Source organism: Stegostoma tigrinum, chromosome 1 (assembly GCF_030684315.1).
Source record: "Stegostoma tigrinum isolate sSteTig4 chromosome 1, sSteTig4.hap1, whole genome shotgun sequence".
In the NCBI taxonomy this organism is placed as follows: domain Eukaryota; kingdom Metazoa; phylum Chordata; class Chondrichthyes; order Orectolobiformes; family Stegostomatidae; genus Stegostoma; species Stegostoma tigrinum.
The window spans coordinates 141,019,549-141,045,179 of record NC_081354.1 but is presented as its reverse complement, the minus strand read 5'-3'; the positions used below and the strand labels follow the sequence as shown (position 1 = coordinate 141,045,179).

General features: G+C 44.9%; 1 protein-coding gene across 2 annotated transcripts in view; it reads right to left on the bottom strand.

The window, feature by feature from the left end:
* Positions 1–3,780, bottom strand: part of myorg (myogenesis regulating glycosidase (putative)) — a 29,593-nt gene extending 25,813 nt beyond the window's left edge. For both annotated transcript variants that reach the window (XM_059649091.1, XM_059649092.1), the window contains exon 1: positions 3,649–3,780. The gene's annotated coding sequence lies outside the window, so the exon portion shown is untranslated. The remainder of the gene's footprint in view (positions 1–3,648) is intronic.
* Positions 3,781–25,631: the final 21,851 nt, after the last annotated feature.

Genomic DNA, 25,631 nt, shown 5'->3' with positions numbered 1-25,631 from the left:
ACCTTATCGAGTTCTTTGAGGATGTGACTAGAAAAGTTGACGAGGGTCGAGCTGTGGATGTGGTGTATATGGACTGCAGCAAGGCATTTGATAAGGTTCCCTATGGTAGGCTCATTCAGAAGGTCAGGAGGAATGGGATACAGGGGAACTTAGCTGTCTGGATACAGAATTGGCTGGCCAACAGAAGGCAGCGAGTGGTAGTAGAAGGAAAATATTCTGCCTGGAAGTCAGTGGTGAGTGGTGTTCCACAGGGCTCTGTCCTTGGGCCTCTACTGTTTGTAATTTTTATTAATGACTTGGATGAGGGGATTGAAGTATGGGTCAGCAAGTTTGCAGACGACACAAAGGTTGGAGGTGTTGTTGACAGTATAGAGGGCTGTTGTAGGCTGCAGCGGAACATTGACAGGGTGCAGAGATGGGCTGAGAGGTGCCAGATGGAGTTCAACCTGGATAAATGCGAGGTGATGCATTTTGGAAGGTCGAATTTGAAAGCTGAGTACAGGATTAAGGATAGGATTCTTGGCAGTGTGGAGGAACAGAGGGATATGGTGTGCAGATACATAGATCCCTTAAAATGGCCACCCAAGTGGACAGGGTTGTTAAGAAAGCATATGGTGTTTTGGCTTTCATTAACAGGGGGATTGAGTTTAAGAGTCGTGAGATCTTGTTGCAGCTCTATAAAACTTTGGTTAGACCGCACTTGGAATACTGTGTCCAGTTCTGGTCGCCCTATTATAGGAAAGATATGGATGCTTTGTAGAGGATTCAGAGGAGGTTTACAAGGATGCTGCCCGGACTGGAGGGCTTATCTTATGAAGACAGGTTGACTGAGCCCGGACTCTTTTCATTGGAGAAAAGGAGGAGGAGAGGGGACCTAATTGAGGCATACAAGATAATGAGAGGCATAGATAGAGTTGATAGCCAGAGACAATTTCCCAGGGCAGTAAAGGCTAACATGAGGGATCATAGTTTTAAGCTGGTTGGAGCAAAGTATTGAGGGGATGTCAGAGGCGGGTTCTTTATACAGAGAGTTGAGAGAGCATGGAATGCGTTGCCAGCAGCAGTTGTGGAAGCAAGGTCATTGGGGACATATAAGAGACTGCTGGACATGCATATGGTCACAGAAATTTGAGGATGCATACATGAGGATCAATGGTCGGCACAACATCGTGGGCTGAAGGGCCTGTTCTGTGCTGTACTGTTCTATGTTCTATGTTCATGTCCTATTTAAAATCTTTCTCATCTCACCTTAAAAATATGTCCCCTAGTTTTGAACTCCCATACCTGAGGGCAAAGACCTTTGCTGTTCACTTTATCTGTGCACCTCATGATTTTATAAATCTCTTACAAAAGGTCACCCCTCAACCTCCTACATTCCAGTAAATAAAGTCCCAGCCAATCTTTATAACTCAAACTCTCCAATGCCAGCAGCATCCTTTTATGTGATAAGGAATTCACTGCTCAAGAATGTAAAATAGTTATACTTGAGTAGCTACAGAATCATAGAATCTTTAGTGTTGATTTGAAATCTATGGGGGGGATTTCCCCAGACCTTCAAAACTTGTTCACTAACAGACATGAGAAGGAATTTCTTCCCTCAATGGTCGCGAATCTGTGGAGTTTTTTTTAAACCATAGAGGCTGGATTGTTAAGAATATTTAAGACCGAGATTGACAGAATTTTAAATAGTACAGGAATAACGGAAGATGGGGAAAGGCAGGAGAATGACTTTTTTTTTAAAAAAAAAATGGAACTCCTACAGTGTGGAAACAAGTCATTTGGCCCAACAAGTCCACAATGATTCTCTGAAGAGCATCCCATCCAGACTCATTTCTATGGCTAATCCACCTAACCTACACATCCCTAGACTCTATGGGCAATTTAGCATGGCCAATCCAACTAATAGCACATCTTTGGATGGTGGGAGAAAACCAGAGCACCCGATGAAAGCCCACACAGACATGGGGAAAATGTGCAAACTCTACACAGAGAGTTGCTCAAGGCTGGAATTGAACCTAGGTCTCTGGCACTATGAGGCAATGCTAACCACTGAGCTGCCCCAAATTAGAGAATTATGATATCAGCCATGATTTCACGGAACAGTGCAACAAAGTTGATGGACCAAATAGCCTTCAGTTCCCACATCTTGTAGTCTTATGGTGTAGGTAGATTCAATCAAGGCATTCAAGGGGAAATTGGATTATTATCATCTGAGAGCCAGCGCAGATATAATGATCCATGGCCTCCTATGCTAGGTCCAAGTCAGGTTGTTGCGTCACTTTAGGAGGGGGCAGGGTTAGTTGGAGATGTGGTCATTTTCTTACAGGATGAAGAACTGTACCTACAGTATAATTTAAGCATAAAATATTCCATTGTGAAATAATGGAAAGTGATGAACTTCAAGTTGCGAACTCCTCCTTTGTCAGTATGTACAAAGTTGAAGAAGGGGACTTTTCAGTGGAAACCATTGGGACAAAAATATTTCCTGCTACTTTACAAACTCGATTTCAGAAAGTTAACAAAACTAGATCAAGGATTCATATGAATTTTTGGATTGCCAAAGTATTGACCACTTATGTGTACATGCAAGAATAAATCAATTTTGAAAAGAGGAGAAAAAATACAATACTTTTCCTCTTAGTTGCTGCTACAGTCATGCTTCACTTCTCGACCAACAATTTCTCCCTACTCCTGGTTCTTCATCACCTTTCGGCTGTCTGCTTGCTGCTCCATTTATTTTAATTGTCTGTGAGATGCAGACAAGTGCCACTTTTATTACGTATTCTTAGTTGCAGAGCTGGTTCCTTCTAAATTAACTGTCCTTCCTTAAGTACAAAGGGTGGCAAGACAGGTTGAATCGTTAAGTTCAGAGGTTGAGGGCATCATGCCACAGATGAGTCAGAGGAGCATCCAGGAGGAGGCAATGTGAAAGACTGGGTCCTAATGACGGAGAGGATATGGATCAGAAGCTCAGATGGGGAACAAATAAGATGCTAAACTCACAAACAATGGGTGGAACAGAAGTGTTAGCTTTGATAGATGAGCTAAGCCTAGGGCCCATAAAACTGGATAACAAAGATCATTTGTAGAATAAATTAGTGGTCAGTCGTGTCAAAGGTTAAAGAGAGGCCAAGGACAGATATTGACAGCAAAGTCAAAAAGGGAGAAAGTATCACAAAGATAAGTACATTCTGGACATGTATTCTAAATATAATTGTTTTTGGCCTGTGACATTAGAGAACCGTATATTGTGCCACACATATTCTGTCGGTAGAGTAATGTTTGATCAATAAAAAGTATTTTTTTGACTCAGCAGTTAGCTGATAAGGCATAAAAAAGCCAAAACATGTTAAAATGACGGCAATTGACGATTAGTTGGAAAAGCCACGTAAGTAAACCTATCAAATTTTTAATAGTGTTCTGGAAGTAGGGTTACAACTTCTCTCAGCAATTCCTGAAATAATTAATTATTAAACAAATGCCGACCTTCTTTTTAAGTATCGCAACCGCTGAAATACTTCAACTGCCCAGAGTTGGGCACGGTAATTGATGACAGTAAGCTGTTGGAATCTCTGAAAACCGCTGGAAGTTAAGAGACATTTCCAAACAAGAGCATACATTGGAAATAAACAGAAAACAAAAACTTACCGATGAAAACAGCTGATTAACCTATTGTACAGTAAGCTAACACGGTGACAGCGTGAAGCAAGGGAAATCTGACACTCACGTCCTTATTTGTGAAATTAAAGCTACACTTCCCCCCCACCCAACAACACAACCACAAGGCCAACACGGCAAGCCCCGCCCCCTCCAGGAGCTCCGTCACACAATGGACAGGCCCGCCATCAATCTTGTGGGTTACCCAATGGGCTGAAGGTGAGGCGGGACTTCCGACTTCCTGCCTTGCGTCTAATTTATTGTCATGACACTTTACGGCAGCCGTCAATGCGGTAACAATGCACCTTGGGAACTGTAGTCCAAAAAGCAGCTGTTTCCTCTCAGATAATAAAGTGTGGAGCTGGATGAACACAGCAGGCCAAGCAGCATCTTCGGAGCACAAAAGCTGACGTTTCGGGCCTAGACCCTTCATCAGAGAGGGGGATGGGGAGAGGGAACTGGAATAAATAGGGAGAGAGGGGGAGGCGGACCGAAGATGGAGAGAAAAGAAGATAGGTGGAGAGGAGAGTGTAGGTGGGGGAGGTAGGGAGGGGATAGGTCAGTCCAGGGAAGACGGACAGGTCAAGGAGGTGGGATGAGGTTAGTAGGTCGGAAATGGAGGTGCGGCTTGGGGTGGGAGGAAGGGATGGGTGAGAGGAAGAACAGGTTAGGGAGGCAGAGACAGGCTGGACTGGTTTTGGGATGTAGTGGGGGGAGGGGAAGAGCTGGGCTGGTTTTGGGATGCGGTCGGGGAAGGGGAGATTTTGAAACTGGTGAAGTCCACATTGATACCATTGGGCTGCAGGGTTCCCAAGCGGAATATGAGTTGCTGTTCCTGCAACTTTCGGGTGGCATCATTGTGGCACTGCAGGAGGCCCATGATGGACATGCCATCTAAAGAATGGGAGGGGGAGTTGAAATGGTTCGCGACTGGGAGGTGCAGTTGTTCATTGCGAACCGAGCGGAGATGTTCCGCAAAGTGGTCCCCAAGCCTCCGCTTGGTTTCCCGAATGTAGAGGAAGCCACACTGGGTACAATGGATACAGTATACCACATTGGCAGATGTGCAGGTGAACCTCTGCTTAATATGGAAAGTCATCTTGGGGCCTGGGATAGGTGAGGGAGGAGGTGTGTGGGCAAGTGTAGCACTTCCTGCGGTTGCAGGGGAAGGCGCCGGGTGTGGTGTGGTTGTAGGGGAGTGTGGAGCGAACAAGGGAGTTACGGAGAGAGTGGTCTCTCTGGAAAGCAGACAAGGGTGGGGATGGAAAAACGTCTTGGGTGGTGGGGTCAGATTGTAGATGGCGGAAGTATCAGAGGATGATGTGTCGTATCCGGAGGTTGGTGGGGTGGTGTGTGAGAACGAGGGGGATCCTCTTGGGGCAGTTGTAGCGGGGGCGGGTTGTGAAGGATGTGTTGCGGGAAATGCACGAGACACGGTCAAGGGCTTTCTCGACCACTGCGGGGCGAAAGTTGTGGTCCTTGAAGAACTTGGACATCTGGGATGTGCGGGAGTGGAATGTCTCATCGTGGGAGCAGATGCGGTGGAGGCGGAGGAATTGGGAATAGGGGATGGAGTTTTTGCAGGAGGGTGGGTGGGAGGTGGTGTATTCTAGGTAGCTGTGGGAGTCGGTGGGCTTGAAATGGACATCAGTTACAAGCTGGTTGCCTGAGATGGAGACTGAGAGGTCCAGGAAGGTGAGGGATGTGCTGGAGATGGCCCAGGTAAACTGAAGGTTGGGGTGGAAGGTGTTGGTGAAGTGGATGAACGGTTCGAGCTCCTCTGGGGAGCAAGAAGCGGCACCGATACAGTCATCAATGTAACGAAGGAAGAGGTGGGGTTTGGGGCCTGTGTAGGTACGGAAGAGGGACTGTTCCACGTAACCTACAAAGAGGCAGGCATAGCTGGGGCCCATGCGGGTACCCATGGCCACCCCCTTTGTAGGAAGTGGGAGGAATCGAAAGAGAAGTTGAGGGTGAGGACGAGTTCGTCTAGGCGGATGAGGGTGTCGGTGGAGGGGGACTGGTCGGGCCTGCGGGACAGGAAGAAGCGGAGGGCCTTGAGGCCATCTGCATGTGGAATACAGGTGAATAGGGACTGGACGTCCATCGTGAAAATGAGGTGTTGGGGGCCAGGGAATTGGAAGTTCTGGAGGAGGTGGAGGGCGTGGGTGGTGTCATGGACATAGGTAGGGAGTTCCTGGACCAAAGGGGAGAAAATGGAGTCCAGATAGGTGGAGATGAGTTCGGTGGGGCAGGAACAGGCTGAGACATTGGGTCGACCAGGGCAGGCAGGTTTGTGGATTTTGGGAAGGAGATAGAAACGGGTGGTGTGGGGTTGGGGACCGATGAGGTTGGAGGCTGTGGGTGGGAGGTCCCCTGAGGTGATGAGGTCATGGATGGTGTTGGAGATGATGGGTTGGTGCTCGGGGGTGGGGTCATGATCAGGGGGGCGGTAGGAGGAGGTGTCGGAGAGTTGGCGTTTGGCCTCGGCGATGTAGAGGTCAGTGCGCCATACTACCACTGCACCGCCCTTGTCTGCGGGTTTCATGGTGAGGTTGGGATGGGAGCAGAGGGCTGCCTGTTCTGCGGGGGAGAGGTTGGAGTGGGTGAGAGGGGTGGAGAGGTTGAGGCGGTTAATGTCTCGACGGCAGTTGGAGATGAAGAGGTCGAGGGAGGGTAGGAGGCCTGGGGGTGGTGTCCAGGAGGAGGACTTGTGTTGGAGGAGGGTGAAGGGGTCATTGGAGGGAGGGTTAGGTTCCCGGTTGAAGAAGTAAGCGTGGAGGCGAAGGCGGCGGAAGACGTTTTTTTTAAAGCTGCAACGTAGAGAATCAAACTTATCGTTTAAAGTTTTTGTTTACAGAGAGAAAGCAAATCGTGTTTTTATTGTTTACATATCAGAGAGCGTGCACAATGTCACAGAAACATAAATTGCTGGAAGGGCTCAGCAGGTCTGACAGCTTTTGTGGAAATCAATCAGAATGAACATTTCGCGTTCAATGATTCTTCCTCAGAACTCAAAGTGTACAATGATGTACTGCTTTTATTTTGATGTAAAATTCTTTTCTTGGCGCGGAGCATTGGAACCGGCAGAGAATGAATGAACATTTTCCTCCTTTGCGAAGAGAGGAGAGTCTTGTAGCCACAAATGGCACATTTTAATAAAAGGAAGCAAATTGCTGAGGTTGCTGTCAAATCAGATCAGCCATGGTCTGACTGAAAGGCGAACTAAGTCGCAAGGTTGAATGGTCTTCTCTGCTACTTGTTCATCTGTTTAAATATGAAGCATTAACTCTGCTTTTCTTCCCACAGATGCTGTCTGACCTACTGGGAATTTAGCAGCACTGATCTCGTTGCTATTTATTTAAATATTTACATACTTGCATTGATTTACATTAAAGCTGCTAAGCAAATGCGTTGTTGACACACACTCCAGATCATTGGGAACACGATTTCCAGGAGTGATCACCAACGCGGAAGGATCTAGCGTGAAACTCAAAAATGCGACAGTTACTCTGACTTGTTTCTCCTGTGGGAATATGCTCCAATTAATATTTTTGCTGAGGACCTGTGTTGATGTCCTGGCAGGGGATAATGGCCCCTTGGGAAACACTGCCATTTTCCTTATTGCTGGATAGCTGGAGAGCTTCTCCACCCCTCCCTATCTAGCCCCATTCTCCTTCATGTCACACCCGATGTCACAGCAATGACTGTCTCCGCATCTCTGGACGCAGCTCCTTTATCCATATTAGAAGAGGGCTGGAATGAGTGGTCCTGAGCATTGGTGAGCGGTTATTAATGAGTAAGTGCCACTTGATCACACTGCCCAATGCACCTTCCATTACTTAGCTGAAGTTTGAGACTGAACCATTGGAACAGTCGTGTGAAGCTGGATGAACACAGCAGGTCAAGAAGCATCTCAGGAGCATGCTGCTTGGCCTGCTGTGTTCATCCTGCTTCACACTTTGTTATCTTGGATTCTCCAGAATTTGCAGTTCCCATTATCTCTGATCACATTCGAACAGTCATTGTCAGTTTGAATTTATCCCTTTTTTGGTAACAGAAGGACAGCATACCAAATACGATACCAACCTGGAAAAAACATTCCCACAAAAATATCAATCAGATCAAAATTCTGTAGTCCTGCGATGGTGATCGAAAATTTACTCAATGGAACAGAATGTTTCACAAACTTTCCAATCCTCAATGATTGGCAAGTACAGAATATTATTGCAAGACAAGGCTGAAGTGCTTGCAAACATCTTCAGCCAAAAATGCTAAGCCAGTGATTTTAAGATGGGGCCCCAAGCAAGGCAGATGCCAGTCTTGAGACAATTCAGTTCACTCTATGTGATATTAATAAAAAGCTGAAATTGCTGGCAAAGCTCAGCTGGTCTGACAGCAACTGTGGGAAGAAAGCAGAGTTAATATTTTGAGTCTGGTTACTCTTCATCGAAGGATTTTATCATCCTGGATGTAGTGCCAAATGCATGCTCCTTAGATAGCCATATTCCTTGGAAATTTGTCCCAGTACAGCTGCAAAATCTATCTGACATGTGGAATATGTACAAGAAGAGAACAAATCTAATCAATTTGATTACCACCCCTTCTCATTTCTCAATCATCAGCAAAGTGATGGAAGGCTTCACTGTCAACGTAAAATGGCGGAACAAAGACACATCCCTCCCTGACACGCTCAATGCTTTGTTTGAGCAGAATACATCAGCGTGGCGACACCCATCCCAAAAGCTCCAGAGATACCTGTTCCCTCTGACACCGCTTCAGAAGTCAGATCAGTCTTTCTGGGAGTTGATCCAAAGAAAGCAATGGGCCTGGATGGTATCCCTGGCCAATCATTTAGATCCTGTGCGGACCAGCTGGAGGAAGTAGTTACCAATATCTTCAACCTCTCCCTCCTACAAGCTGAAATCCCCACCTGCTTCAAGAAGACTACCATCAACTCTGTACCCAGGAAAACACATGCAGCATGCCTTAATGACTACCGCCCAATAGCTCTGACTTCAATAACCGTAAAGTGCTTCGAGTGGCTGCTCATGGCCCACGTCAACTCCAGTCACCCAACCTGCCTCAATCCCCTACAGTTTACCTCCTGACATAACAGATCCACAGAGGATGCCATATCCCTGGAACATCTAGACAACAGAGACACCTAAGTCAGAGTGCTGCTTGTAGACTACAGTTCCACCTTCCACATCATTATCCCCTTCAGACTGATCTCAAAACTGTGTGAACTTGTTGTCTGCTCGGGCCTCTGCAACTGGATCCTTAGTTTTCTGACCCGTAGGCTGCAATCAGTGAGGACAGGTAACTGCCTCTCCTACACAACAATGCTCAGCACTAGACCTCCCTAAGGATGCCTCCTCAAACCCCTACTGTACTCACTGTACACCAACGGCTGTGTTGTCAAATTCCGAACAAACACCATGTATAAGTTCACTGATAACACCACCATAGTGGGACTGATATCTAACAATGACGAGTCAAAATGCAGAAAGGAGAAAGGGGGCTTGGTGACGTGGTGCAATGAAAACAATCTGTCTCTCAATGTCGGCAAAACTGAAGAACTGATCATTGACTTCACAAAGAAAGGAGGAGAACATGCCCTCATTTACATCAACGTCACTGAGATTGAGAGAGTGAAAAGCATCAGGTTCTTCACAGTGACGATAACTGATGACCTGTCCTGGATTTCCCATGTAGATGTGACAGTCAAGAAGGCACAACAACATGTCTTCTTTCTCAGGCTGCTCAGGAAATTTGGCATGTCCACAAGGTCCCTCACCAACTAGGGGAGATGATGGCCTAGTGGTATTATCACTGGATTAGCAGTCCAGCAACCCAGATCACATTCTGGGGACCTGGGTTTGAATCCCGCCATGGCAGATGGTGGAATTTGAATTCAGTAAACATCTGGAATTAAGAATCTAATGATGACTGTGAATCCATTGTTGGTTGCTGGAAAAACCCATCTGGTTCACTAATGTTCTTTCGGGAAGGAAGCTGCCATCCTTGCCTGGTCTGACCCACATGTGACTCCAGACCCACAGCAATGTAGTTGACTCTTAACTGCCCTCTGGGCAATTAGGGATGGGCAATAAATGTTGCCTAGCCAGCGATACCCTCATCCCATGAATGAGTAATAAAAAAGACCAACTTCTACAAATGCACCATTGAAAGCATACTGTCCAGGGGGATAACGGTCTGGTGTGGCAACTGCTCTGCCCAGGACCGGAGGAAACTGCAGAAGGTGGTATGTGTAACTCAGACCATCATAGAAGCCAACCTTCCATCCGTGGACCTCATTTACGTGATTCATTGCCATGGAAAGGCAGTCAACATCATCAAAGACCCATCGCACCCTGCTAATATCTCTTATAATCTTTTCCGTCAGGCAGAAGATACAGAAGCCTGAACACGCACATACAAGCAGGTTCAGGAACAACTTCTTTCTGGCCATTATTAGTCTGTTGAATGGACTCTAGCCTCAAATAATGTGACCTGCAATGTAATCTGTATGCCACTAAGTCTTTTTGATTTGTATATCCTTCACTTGCTGTGATCTGCCTATACTGCTCATAAAGAAATCTTTCCTTTGTATTTCAGTACACATGACAATAAGTCAATCAATCAATCAGTGCCATCAGACAGCACATACTCAGCACTAATCTGCTCACCAATGTCCAATCTAGGCTTCACCAGGACCATTTACTCTGGGCCTTATTGCAGCTTTGATCCAAACATGAACAAATGTAAGCTCAGAGTGACTGTCGTGGACATCAACGTGGTATTTGATGGAGAGTGGCATCAAGGGAGCCTGGTAAAACTGAGAAATCCAAGGGAAAATTCTACATTGGAGTCTTAACTGACACAAAAGAAGGTTGTTGTGGTCATTGGAGGCCAATCATTTCAGCACTAAGATATAGTTGCAGGAGTCTTCAGGGTAGCTTTCAAGGCCGGGGTATCTTCAACTTTTTCATCAATGACGTTTCCTCTATCGTAAGGTCAGTATTGTAGATGTTCAGTACAATTAAGAATGCGAAATGGGTCCTACAGAAAGACTTGAATTACATGCAACTTCGAGTTCTGTAAGTGGTGAGTAACATTTGTGCCATACAGGTTCCAGGCATTAGCCTCAAGAGATATTACCACCACCGAAATCAGCCACGTAAATACTGTGACCACAGGCTAGAAACTGGGAATTCAGTAATTAATAACTCATCTCCTTAGTCCCCAATTCCTGTCCATCGTCTACATGGCATGAGTCAGGAATGTGGTGGAATACTACATTTACTTGAATGAAGGCAACATTTACTCTGAATGCTGGGACATTGAATTTGCTCAAGGCACAGTTGGATAGATTTTTGATCGTCAAAATGTATGTGGGGCAGATGGGAAAGTGGAATTGAGACAACAATCAGATCAACTGTGATTTTATTATATTTTGGACCAGGCTGAAATAACCAAACTGCCTATGCTTGCTCCAATCCCCTATCTAGAACATATCAATCAATGTTTTAAGATAATAACGTGTGAAGCTGGATGAACACAGCAGGCCAAGCAGCATCTCAGTAGCACAAAAGCTGTGATGAAGGATCTAGGCCCGAAACGTCAGCTTTTGTGCTCCTGAGATGCTGCTTGGGCTGCTGTGTTCATCCAGCCTCACTGTACTGGAACAGCTTGACTAGAAGCATGGATAGTTGTGGAACACAAGTCCATCAATATAGTGCTGAAATTGTTGTCCAAAGATATTGCTATATATTGCATGGTGAACTGTTTCTGATGGAGCAAGTCAAATTAGCTGAAGAGATAGTAGGACCTGCAGATGCTGGAGAATCCGAGATAACAAGGTGTAGAGCTGGATGAACACAGCAGGCCAAGCAGCATCATAGAAGCAGGAAAGATGATGTTTCGGGCCCAGACCCTTCTTCAGGTCTCAGCCCGAAACGTCAGCTTTCCTGATTCTTTGATGCTATTTGGCCTGCTGTGTTCATCCAGGTCTCCACCTTGTTATCTCAAATTAGCTGGTGTGGATCTTGGGAAGAGCTGTGATAGACGCTCCTGGCTAAAAGTTACAGCAGATTCTTCAGCCTTGTCTTTTGCTCCAATGTGTAGGACACACAATTATGTACGATGTAGATGTTCACAGGGCCTCCTCTTCCCCTTATTTGTTTGCTCACTACTGTTCACAACTGGATGTAGCAGGATGATGGAGCTGATCATTAGTTGTGCAATTGCTGAACTCAATTATGTCATATTGCCTGATAAGCATGAAGCCCTCTGCTAAAACTCTATCAGGTTGGTACCTCATCTTTTAGGTATACCTAAACATTTTCCTGGCATGCTCTTCCACATTCCATCGAACCAGGGTTGGTCTTGGGCTGGATAGAAATGGTAGAGTGTGGGTTAAGCCAGACCATGCTGTCACAGATTTCAGTGAAATAGAATTCTGCTGTTATGAATGGATCACAGCACAACATGGATCCGACCAATGTTTCCTGTATGATTTGTTGAAAGTGGAGCACCAATGATACATCAGCTGAATGAGAGTGGCAGGTGGCTATCAATAGCTTTCCTTGTCCATGTTTGACCTAAAGTCATGAGAATTGATGAGGTACAGAATCAGTGTTATGAGTTTTCATGGCAAATCCTTCATAATCATACAATGTTCCAACACCTCTGATAGCTATAGAAAACAGAATAGCCTTTAGATGAGATTAGATTAGATCCCCTACAGTGTGGAGACAGGCCCTTTGGCCCACACCACTTTATTGTCATATATGCTCAATGAGTGTAGTGAAAAAATTATACATTGCTAATTACAGGGCTGACTTAGATATAAAAGTGCCTAGTCACAGTTTCTTTTGTTACAATGATAATGGGAACTGCAAATGCTGGAGAATCCAAGATAACAAAGTGTGGAGCTGGATGAACACAGCAGGCCAAGCAGCATCTCAGGAGTACAAAAGCTGACATTTCGGGCCTAGGCCCTTTATCAGATTGCCTCGGCCCGAAACGTCAGCTTTTGTACTCCTGAGATGCTGCTGTGTTCATTCAGCTCCACACTTGTTCTTTTGTTACAAGATGTGTTATAGAAATAAAATTTTCAGTCTCGCTGAAAAGAATTCAGTACAGCACACCACACTGGCACTTAGCTTCCAGTACACACTGGGCCCTGGCTCCACACTGCATCGGTGACACACCATGCCGGGAGGCCGCTGCAGGAGGCCGGAAGATCGAAACAGGAAATTCCCATGGACGTTAATGGAAACGTTTGGGGTGTTGACTGAAGGTGATGATTTTGTGAATATAATTATGTCAGACTGCTGTTTAGATTGCCAGATTTAGTGAGGAGGTTTTTACAAGTTTGTCTGAGACAGGTGTGTCTTCATTGCAATCAGTGCCAAATTCGATGCCGGTGGATCTGTCTTTTGATTTCTTGGTGATTTGATAAATCCCTGCAGTGGCCACACAATCTGGAGCAAGTTACCCAAACAGTAACCACTAAGTTACCCTAACCACTACTTCTGACATCAGTAACTCTCAGAGACCTTTTCTCATTCGTTGCTCATCTCTAATTGCTTTTCAGAAGGTTGTGGTAAGCTGCCTCTTGAAGCACTGTGTTATATGAGGTGCAAGTACATTTACAATACTGTTCAGAAGGAAGTTCAATGATATTGACTGAGTGATAATGAAGGAGTGGTGATAAAGTTCCAAGTCAAGATGGTGTGTGGCTCGGAGGGGAAATGGAAGTTGGTGGTGTTTCCATGTATCTGCTGCTGCCTTTCCTTTTTTGGACGGTAGAGGTTGTAGATTTGGAGGATGCTGAATAAAGTGCTTTGGTGAGTTAGTACAGTGAAGCTTGTAGATGATAAACATTGCTGCCACTGTGTGAAGAAATGCTGAAGGTGTTAGATGGGTTGACAACCAAATGGGCTGCTTTGTCCTGAACAATGTCAAGGTACCTGTGTGTTGTGCAGCTGCACTCATTCAGGCAATGGAAGAGCATTCCATCACATTCTTGACTTGTGACTTGTGGATGGCGGACAGACTTTGAGGAATCAGCAAGTGAATTATTCACTGAACATAGCGACAGGAGTAGGCTATTCAGCCCCTCAAGTCTGTTTTGCCTTCATTGAGATAATGGCTAATCTGCAGCTTAAATCCTTATGACCATCCTTGTCCCTTAATACCTTTTTCTGAACAAACATTTATCTCAGAATTAAATTAACAGCTGATCTAGCATTCACTGCCATTTGTGGAAGAGATTCCAAACATCGGCCCCACTTTATGTATAAAAGTGTTTACTTCCATCTCTTCTGAACAGTCCGGCCCGAATTCTCAGACCATACCCCTTAGTTTTAGGTTCTCCAACTGGTGGAAATAGTTTATCTACCCGTTTTTTCCTGTTAATATCTTGAAGCCTTCAATCAGATCACCCTTTAACCTTCTAAATTCGAGACAAAAGAGGCCCAATTTGTATTATCTCTCCTCCTAACTCAACACCTGAAGTCCAAGTAACAGAATTTGTTTTCTCTATTCATTTATGGGATGTGAGCATCTCATTAGAGCTGGCTGGGTCAGCATTTAATGCCCATTCGTAGATGCCTTAGGGAAGGTGGAGACAGCTGCTTACGTGAACTGCTGTAGTCCATTTGGCCTGCAATGCCATTACGAAGGCAAATCTAGGATTTTGACCCGTGACATTGAAGGAACTTTCATATATTTCCAAGTCAGGACGGTGAATGGCTTAGAGGGGGATTTGCAGGATTGGTGCTCCCATGTATCTGCAGTCCTTGTCCTTCTGGATGGTAATGGTTATAAGTTTGTGTTATCTAAGAAGTCTTGGTGAACTTCTAAAATGCGTCTGGCAGATGGTACACACTGCTGACACTGAGTAATGGTGGTCGAATGAGTGAATGCTTGAGGAAGATATGCCAGTCAAACACAGAAACAACAAGGAGCAGAGCTGGATGAACACAGCAGGCCAAGCAGCATCAGAGGAGCAGGAAAGCTGACGTTTCGGGCCTAGACCCTTCTTCAGAAATGGGGTAGGGAAAGGGTGTTCTGAAGTAAATAGGGAGAGAGGGGGAGGCGGGTGGAAGATGGGTAAAGGAGAAGATAGGTGGAGAAGAGACAGACAGGTGAAAGAGGCAGGGTTGGAGCCAGTAAAGGTGAGTGTAGGCGGGGAGTTTGGGTGGGGATAGGTCAGTCAAGCGAGGACGGACAGGTCAAGGGGTCAGGATGAGGCTAGGAGGTAGGAGATGGGTATGGGGCTTGAGGTGGGTGGAGGGGATAGATGACAGGAAGGACAGGTTAGGGAGGCGGGGACAAGCTGGCCTGGTTTTGGGATGTGGTTGGGGAAGGGGAGATTTTGAAGCTTGTGAAATCCACATTGATACCATTGGGCTGCAGGGTTCCCAAGCGAAATATGGGATGCTGTTCCTACAACCCTTGGGTGGCATTGTTGTGGCACTGCAGGAGGCCTAGGATGAACATGTCATCTAAAGAATGGGAGGGGGAGTTGAAATGGTTCGCGACTGGGAGGTGCACTTGTTTAGTACGAACCGAGTGTAGGTGTTCTGCAAAGTGGTCCCCAAGCCTCCGCTTGGTTTCCCCAATGTAGAGGAGGCCACTGCGGGAACAGTATACCACATCAGCAGATGGGGCCTGGGATGGGGGTGAAGAGGGAGGTGTAGGGGGCGGGTGTAGGACTTCCTGCGATTGCAGGGAAAAGTGCTGGGTGTGGTGGGGCTGGAGGGGAGTGTGGAGTGGACAGGGTGATCTCTCCAGAAAGCAGGTAAGGGTGGGGAGAGAAAGATGTCTTTGGTGGTGGGGTCTGTAGGAAGTGGGACAAAGGGGGTGGCCATGGGTATCCGCATGGGCCCAAGCTAAGCCTGCCTCTTTGTAGGATACATGGAACAATCCCTCTTCCAAAGCTACACTGGCCCCATCCCCCAGCTCTTCTTCCTCCGTTACATTGATGACTGTATCAGAACCACCTTGTGCTCTGACGAGGAGTTCAAACAGTTCATCCACTTCACCTTGCACCCTACCTTAAGTTCACCTGGACCATCTCGGATACCTCTCTCTCCTTCCTGGATCTCTCTGTTTCTATCTCTGGCAACCAGCTGGAAACCAATATCCATTTCAAGCCCACCGACTCCCACAGCTACCTAGAATACACCCACCTTCCTTCAAAAATGCCACTCCTTATTCCCAATTCCTTCACCTCCGCCACATCTGCTCCCAAGTTGAGGCATTCCACTCCCGAACATCTCAGATGTCTTTGTTTTTCAAGGACCGCAACTTCACCCCCACCTCAGTGATTGAGAACGCCCTTGACCGTGACTCCCGCATTTCCTGCAACTCATCCCTCACACCCTCTCCCCACAATAACAACCAAAACAGAATCCCCCTCATCCTCATGTACCACCCCACCAACCTCCGGATCTAGCACATCATCCTCTGACACTTTCGCCAACTGTAATCCAACCCCACCATCAGAGACATCTTTCCTTCCCGACCCTCATCTGCTTTCTGGAGGGATCACTCTCTCTGGGACTCCGTTGTCGGCTCCACACTCCCCTCCAGCCCCGCCACACCTGGCACTTTTTCCTACAACTGCAGGAAGTGTTACACCTGCCCCTACACCTCACCTACATCCCAGGCCCCAAGAAGACCTACCACATCAAGCAGATGTTCACCTGCACATCTGCTGATGTGGTATACTGTATCTGCTGTACCCGTTGTGGCCTCCTCTACATCGGGGAAACCAAGCAGAGGCTTCGGGACTGCTTGGCAGAACACCTGCACGGTTCACACTAAACAAGTGCACCTCCCAGTCGCGAACCATTTCAATTCCTCCTTCCATTCCTTAGACAACATGTCCATCCTGGGCCTCCTGCAGTGCCATAATGATGCTACCCAAATGTTGCAGGAACAGCACCTCATATTTTGTTTGGAAACCCTGCAGCCCAATGGTATCAATGTGGACTTCACAAGCTTCAAAATGTCCCCTCCTCCAACTGCATCCCAAAACCAGTTTAGCTCATCCCCACATCCCTAACGTGTCCTTCCTGCCACCTATCCCCTCCTCCCACCTCCACCCCCACCCCCATCTCCTACCTACTGGCCTCATCCCGCCCCCTTGACCTGTCCGTCCACGCTGGACTGACCTACCCCTCCTTAACTTCCCACCGACACTCATCTTTACTGGCTCCAACCCCGCCTCTTTCACCTGTCTGTCTCCTCTCTACCTATCTTCTCCTTTATCCATCTTCTATCCGCCTCCCCCTCTCGCCGTATTTATTTCAGAACCCCTTTCTCCTCCCCCATTTCTGAAGAAGGGTCTAGGCCTGAAACGCCAGCTTTCCTGCTCCTCTGATGCTGCTTGGCCTGCTGTGTTCATCCATGTCTGCACCTTGTTATCTCGGATTCTCCAGTATCTGCAGTTCCCACTATCTCATGCCAATCAAACAGGCTGTTTTGACCTGAATGGAGCCAAGCCTATTGGGTGTTGTTTAAGCTAAATTCATTGAGGCAAGTAGGAAATATTCCATCAGATTTCTGAGTTATGCTTTGTAGATGGTGGACAGGCTGTCTGGTGGTGAGACACTCATTACAGAATTCCTAGTCTCTGACTTGCTCTTGTAACCACTGAATTTACACGACTAGTCGAGTTCAGTTTCTGTCCAATGATAACCCCAGGATGCTGATCGCAGGGGATTCACCGATGGTAATGCCATTGAATGTCACGGGGCAGTGGTTAAGTTCTCTCGTATTGGAGGTGGTCATTGGCTGGTACTAGTGGGGATGAATGTTACTTGCTATTTCTTGGTCCAAACCTGGATATTGATAGGTCTTGCTGCACTTAGAAATGTACCACCTGAGTATCTGTTTCAAAACATTGCCCAGTAGCAGTGATTCATATTCGGTTTTGCTTTGTGATGTGCAAATGAATTTGTGTGGGTGTTCTGCGGATAAATAACATCTTTCAAAACCAGCAGAGATGGCTCCAAAGTGACCAATTGAACCCGAAGCGGAACCTCTCAGCATTGTTGCACTGTTTGCCCACACATTCAGTTTTACTGCTTTTAAGTGGGTATCTTTCTGCTATGCTGTGGAACCAATCTTAAATCGCTACTTTCCATTGAATAGGGGATGCATTTCATTAGCTTTTTCTGCCTTTAATCTTAGCACATTAAGTTCTTCTCTCTGTGAGATTCCAGCAGTGGGCCACTGTGGTGATGGAAACTCACACTGAACAGTTGATTGGGGTAGCCTTCAAAACTTCATTGGCAAGCAACTACACGAAACCATTTGAAGCTGCACAATTTTAACTTGGAATCCCAGACCTCACAGAACCATTTGTACATGTTAGGTAAGTCATCACACTTGTTCATTTCTGCAAAGCCATACTGTGTTCATAAAGGAATTAATGGAATTTCAGAACATATTCATCTGAAGAGCAATAAAAATTCCAGAATTTCCTGCAAGAGACAAAAGGGATTCAATTTGTTCAGTCACTGTAAACAAATAGATTCAATCATAAATAAATTTTGCTGTTAACAATGTTGTAACAGTATTATCAATTTTTAAGTTGTAAATTAGATTCATACCTGCCTTGTGCCAAAAGATCCTCTTAATTTGGCAAAAAGCAACAAACTGCATTCCTCTCCCAAGTCACAGCCTGTCTCTTTTAACCCAAGGTCAGCACTGATGCAGCTGTTCCAATCACTGTCTTCTTGACATCTTTGCAGTGACCAAGCTACATCTCCAAGTAACCATGAAAAAAAAGCTCACCAGTAGTGGGGGTTAACGGACAGGTTTGCTTTGCCCCAATTTTGTAACTGTGCAAGCGGGCAGTGAAAACAATTCTTAAAAGAAAGAAAACTATATTAAACAAATAGCATATCTGTGAAAATGCTGCTTCATCAGGGTAGTGGAAAAAGAAGCTAAAATATGTTTTTTCCAATCTGTTTCCACTCAGAGGTTTTCTCCACATTCTTTTCTCTCTAACCTACGTTTTTTTAAAAAGATGGAGTTTTGTGCTTTTCTCTTTGCCTCTCCACAAACTGTAATAAGGTCAGTGAAGGCTAAAGAGTAGAGGTTATGACAACATCAATAGAGATCAGACTCTTGCATGAATGTAGCACCCAAAGCAGTTGACATACAATGAACAACTTAAAAAGACAGCAGTTATTTTAAGCATGCAAATATGGCAGCCATTTATTCGCACTGCAGAAATTCCAATAAGACAATGAGATGAATAATCCTGAGACCAGGAGATCTCGACATATTTCAAGGTAGAGTCTTTGAACCCACCTAGCTGAACTATCTATAGTTTTACAGATTTTTACGTCATTTTTAAAATTTCATTTGTTGATGGAATCCTGTCCAGCCCCTTCCCGATATCTATGAATTACCATTGAGGAGGAAGGCATTTTCTCTGAATTGAGCATTCATAAATAATGTTAATTCTGTGAATCTCTGAACACAGCAGGCCAGGAAGCCCAAAGTTGATTCACAGTCAGTCCTGAGCAACATGAGTTTAGCCAGAGTGTTAACGGGGATTTAGCATACAAGGGTTTAGAAAAAGAATTAACCTGTGTATCTGCTGCTGATTATTGTCCAGTGATCAATGTTAGAGATGCGTAGAAGTCACAAAAAAGGAAAAGCTCATAATTGATGGCCCCACTCTAAACTGCCTTTTAATGTCCATAACACAAGACGGATAATTTATTAATAACACAAGACGGATAATTTATTAGAAGATGACTGCAAACCTACAACCATGTTAAATTAAAGCATTTCCAAGATATTTGAAGAAAATTATAACTTTTAAAAGGAAACAAACTGTGTTATTACCACACCAACAGCAACACAATCGCAATAGGAATAAAATAGTTCCACCAAATAAATGATTTCACGTAACACCTTCTTTCCAAATAAATTCCCCTTGGACAATTTGTTTATCAACTGCAAATTTGTTTCGTTTATTTGCAAATAATTATTTCCCATTTAATTCTCATCAAATGATTGTATCCCATTAGAATGCATACCATGTCAGCATAAAACAAAACAAAAACCATTGATAAGAAAGAATGACACTTACAAAAAGATATAGTTCTTAAAAATTATTTTATGGGATGAGGGCAAGAGTGAACATGTCAGTATTCATTGCCCATTTCAAAGGATGACTAAGAGTTAACCCACATTGCTGTGGGTCTGGAGTCGCAAACAGTTCAGACCAGGGAAAGATGGCAGTTTCCTTCCCTAAAGGACATTAGTGAACCAGATGGGTTTTTCACTGACAATCAACAATGGAATCATGGTCATCATTAGCATCTTAATTGCAGATCTTCCCCCCCTTCTTGAATTCAAATTCCACCGTCTGCCACAACAAGATTTGAACCCAGGTCCACAGAATGTTACACAGAATAATATCATTAGGCCACAGACACCCCTTTGTTGGGGCAATTTCAACTGATTGTCACTGCTCAGATTTAGACGACAAGTATAAATCACTCTAGCTTTGTATTTGGAGTTTATCAACTACTTGGACCGTTTGATTAGATTACAGTCCTCTCCCAGACATTAATTATTTAAAAGATGGAATGCTCATTGTATACCTAGTACCTGACACTATTTCATCTTTTATTAAATAATTTAATTTAATCAGTAGCCAAGTAACATATTCCAAAGACAATTTTTTTAAAATAAAAGAAACACAATATCATTGCTTGGGAAGTGTAACCTCCCAACGGCCTCACACAGAAAAGAATTACTTTTTTCTGATAGAAAGAAAATCATATAAGACCATCACCTGCCTCAACTCTCATCATTTGTCATTTGCCTCAACTCTCGTCCTTGCTCATATCATTTACAATCTATTTTAACGTGTACGCCACTTGCTATGTCAGACTTAGAGCTCTGCTTAAATATTTATGACGCTGAATGGTAACCAAAACTGTAGAAGCTTCTTGCATTCCAATGTTATCTTGCCTGCTATCTCCCACTGATGAAAAGTTCTGCAACGATATAAGTCTGTAGAGCTTGGCTAGCATCTACAAGGCACCAGTCAGATTGTAATGGAAAACACTCAACAGCACCTAAGAGGCTCAACACCATCCAGAATAAAATAGCACACTAAGTTGTCACCCTGTTCATCACCTTAACATTTGTTCCCTTCACTAACAGTACACAGTGAAGCATTGTTTACCATACACAAGATTCACAACAGCAACTCGGGCCACGACTATTTACAAACTATATTAATGCCTTGGATGCAAGGATTGAAAGTACCACAGGCAAAGTTGCAAATGACATTAAAATAGCTGGGAAAATAAATTGTCATAAAAAGAATGAGTAATTGGTAAATGGATATGAATAGGTTAGGTGAATGGGCCAAAATTTGGCAAATAGAGTTTAGTGTGGATACGTGTGAGGTCATCTATTTTCATCAAGACAATAGAAAGGCAACTTTTTATCTAGGTAGAAAGAAACTTGGAATGCAAAGAGTGATCAGAGATAATGGAAACTGCAGATGTTGGAGAATCCAAGACAACAAAGTGTGGAGCTGGATGAACACAGCAGGCCAAGCATTTATTGCTAAAGGAACAGCGTATACAAGTAGAGAAGTGTTGTTGCAACTGTACAAGGCTTTCATGAGACCACACCTGGAGTATTGTGCATAGCTCTGGTTCCCTTACTTGAGGAGGAATGTGGTTTTGTTGCAAGAAGTTCAGAGAAGATTCCCTAGACTGATTCCAGAAGTGAGGGGTTTGTCTTATCAAGATATATCGAGCAGTTTAAGCATAAACTCTTTAGAGTTTAGAATGAGACAAGATCTAAAAGAGATATATAAGATACTACAGGAATCAACAAAGCATGGAGTGAATGTTTCTTTCGTGGGACAATCTATAAAATAGATCATAAGTTTTAGGACAAGGGGCAGCAGATTAAAACAGAGAAGAGGAGAAATTATTTGTCCAAAATGGTTGTCAATCTCTGGAATTCATTATCCCAGAGTGCTGTGGATGCTAGGACTTTGAATAAGTTTAAGGAGGAGATAAATAGACTTTTAATTAGATTTAGTTTGAAAAGTTGTGGGAACAGCCAGGAAAGTGGATCTGAGGCTGAGATGAGATTAGCCATAATTGTATTGAATGGCAGGGCAGGCTGAATTGCCTACTTCTGCTCTTACTTCTAATATTATCTTGCCTGTACATACCACATTGACATGGTGGAACTTATTCCAATGGTTTGTGGCACAATGCATTCAGAGTTTGTAAGTGCAGTAGAATTTTTGAAAATTTCTCCCCTACCCCACACTCCTTTATCATCTAAGAAAAACAGCTATGCATATAAGACCCTGTTGTCAAATACTTATAGTTCAAGACGAGAAGAAATCAATACCATGCCTTGTAGAGTCTCTGAAACCTTGGACTGTCTTTGTGAATTGTGGCCCACAGGTGGCACTTTAATGATTGCCCGTGATCTTTTCTGCTTCAAAGAGATGACTAAAATCAATTTGTAATGATCAGTGACATGGTGATGATTACTTCTAACAATGATTTGCATTCCACATAGTTGGTCACTGCGTGCGTTTCACAAGCAGAATTCTGTGCTTACAGATATCTTGAGATGCACTATATTCGTGCCTGAGGAAGAAGAGGCGTTGTTGTGCCTTTTTGACCATCGCATCTACATGGGAAGCCCAGGACAGGTTGTCAGTTGTTATCACTCCTAGGAACTTGACGCTCTGAACCTTGTCAGCCTCTGCTCCATTGATGTAGATGGGGGCATGTTCTCCTCCTTTCTTTCTGAAGTCAATGATCAGTTCTTTGGTTTTTGTTGACATTGAGAGAGAGGTTGTTATCATTATGTCAGGTCACCAAGCCCACTATCTCCTTTCTGTATTCTGACTCATTGTTGTTAGATATCTGTCCTACCACGGTAGTGTCGGCATTGTAGATGGCGTTCATTCAGAATTTAGCTACACAGACTTAGGTGTACTGGGAGTACAGTAGGGGGCTGAGAATGCATCCTTGGGGAAACAGGGAATATGCACTGGCCTGCAGATGAGGCTGAAACAATGTGGTTTAAAGTCCCCTCTCCTCAGCGTAATCCTGGCAAATGTCCAGGCTATCAAAAACAAAATGGATGAACTCAGACCTAGACTTACCTTCCAGAGGGAACTGAGAGACTGGTGTGTGCTCTCTTCACAGAGACATGACTCATTCCTGCCTCACCCCACTCCTCCTCACTGTCTCTGCCTCCCTAACCTGTTCTTCCTCTCACCCATCCCTTCCTCCCACCCCAAGCTGCACCCCCATCTACCTACTAACCTCATCCCACCTCCTTGACCTGTCCGTCTTCCCTGGACTGACCTATCCCCTCCCTACCTCCCCACCTATACTCTCTCCACCTATCTTCTTTTCTCTCCATCTTCGGTCCGCCTCCGCCTCCCCCTCCCTCCCCATTTATTCCAGAACCCTCACCCCATCCCCCTCTCTGATGAAGGGTCTAGGCCCGAAACGTCAGCTTTTGTGCTCCTGAGATGCTGCTTGGCCTGCTGTGTTCATCCAGCCTCACATTTTATTATCTTGGATTCTCCAGCATCTGCAGTTCCCATTATCTCTCTCACTCCTGCCATACCTGATTGTGCCTTGCAAATTGAAGGGTTCTCCATACATCACAAGGACCACACAGCATCCTGGACTAAGTCAAAGGATGGAGGGGTATGCTTCCTGATCAACACCTCCTGGTGCTCAGACATGACAATACCAGTGAGCCACTTCTCCCGGACCTAGGATACTTCACAGAAAGATTCCGTCCCTCCTATCTGCCACACAAGTTCACCTCTGCCATGCTCACAGCAGTTTACATACCACCCCATGTGGATGTGAAGAATGCCGTGGATGAAATTTAGACGAACAAACACTCTGGAGATGAAATTCTGGGCCATGACCAGTCTCTCCATTGTTGTAGGTCTGGAGTCATATATAGGACAGACTAGGTTAGGATAGCAGTTTCTATCCCTGAATGACATTGCTGAACCAGATGAATTTTTACAGCAACCATTTCATGATCATCATTAAACTCTTAATTCCAACTTTTGTATTGAATTCAAATTCCATCATCTACTATGGTGTACTACCAGAACAATACCTAGGTCTCTGGATTAATAGTCTAGGAATAATAACCATAGAGCATCACCTTCTCTTGGAGTTTGGATTTGGTCAATCAGTACATCTGACTGTTGTCAGTGTGACAAGAATTCAATCCAGTGTATCCTCAAATGGACTCGAAATTTAAGTTGATCTTCTAAAATCTGAACAATATTTACGGTCTCTTTGGAGCCATTATCACAACTATCAGAGGATTTTATTTTTCTTAACCTTTCAGTTCCCAAAGTGAGAATATGTTTGAAAGCCTGTCATTCTTTGTCAGTTATCTACCGATCTATGAAGTAACATTGGCAAATGACATTAACAAATGACTAGGACTTTACTCCACCTCTACAACTGGATCCTTGACTTCCTGACCCACAGACTGCAATCAGTGAGGATAAGCATTATTACCTCCTGTATAGTAATCTTCAACACCAGTTCTCCGTTAGACTGCAAACTCAGCCCCTTACTCTACTCCTTATACACTCACGATCCTGTGGCCAAATTCAGCTTTAACTCCATTTACAAATTTGCTGATGACACCACTGTAGTGAGTTGGATCTTAAACAACAATGAAACAGAGTGCAGGAAAGAGATAACAAAGTGTGAAGCTGAATGAACACAGCAGGCCAAGCAGCATCTCAGGAGCACAAAAACTGATGTTTCGGGCCTAAACCCTTCATCAGAGAGGAGGATGCGGAGAGGGTTCTGAAATAAATAGGGAGAGAGGGGGAGGCGGACCGAAGATGGAGAGAAAAGAAGATAGGTGGAGAGGAGAGTATAGGTGGGGAGGTAGGGAGGTGATAGGTCAGTCCAGGGAAGACGGACAGGTCAAGGAGGTGGGATGAGGTAGTGGGTAGGAAATGGAGGTGCGGCTTGAGGTGGGAGGAAGGGATTGGTGAGAGGAAGAACAGGTTAAGGAGGCAGAGACAGGCTGGGCTGGTTTTGGGATGCAGTGGGGGGAGGGGAAGAGCTGGGCTGGTTGTGTGGTGCAGTGGGGGAGGGGGAGATTTTGAAGCTGGTGAAGTCCACTTTGATACCATTGGGCTGCAGGGTTCCCAAGCGGAATGATTTGCTGTTCTTGCAGCCTTCGGGTGGCATCATTGTGGCACTGCAGGAGGCCCAAGATGGACATGTCGTCTGAGGAAAGGGAGGCGGAGTTAAAATGGTTCACGACTGGGAGGTGCAGTTGTTTATTGCGGAGGTGTTAGTAGTGTCATGATGTAAAGATAATAATCTCACCCTCATGACAGCAAAATGAAAGAACTGTTCAGCAACTTCAGAAAACGGAGTGGAGGCACACCCCTGTCTCTATCAATGGTGCCGAGGTGGAGGTGGTCAACAGCTTCAACTTCCTAGGAGCAAATATCACCAACTATCTGTCCTGGTCCATCCACATTGACACTACACTCATGAAAGCACACCAATGCCTCTACATCCTCAGAAGGCGAAGGAAATTTAGCATGTCCACAATCATTCTTACCAATTGTTTATAATTCCCGTGACAGCATCCTAACCAGGGGTGCGTCATAACTTGGTATGGTGACTGCATTGTCCAAGACCCCAAGAAATTACAGAGAGTTGTGACAACAGCCCAGTCCATCATGAAAATTAGCCTTCCTTCCATTGACCCTGTCTACACTTCCCACTGTCTTGGAAAAGTAGCCAACATAAACAACAAAATCTTTTCCAACCTCTTCCATCAGGCAGAAGATATGAACATTTGAAAATACATACCAACGAGTTTAAGAGCAGCTTCTTCTCTGCCATTTTCAGACTTAT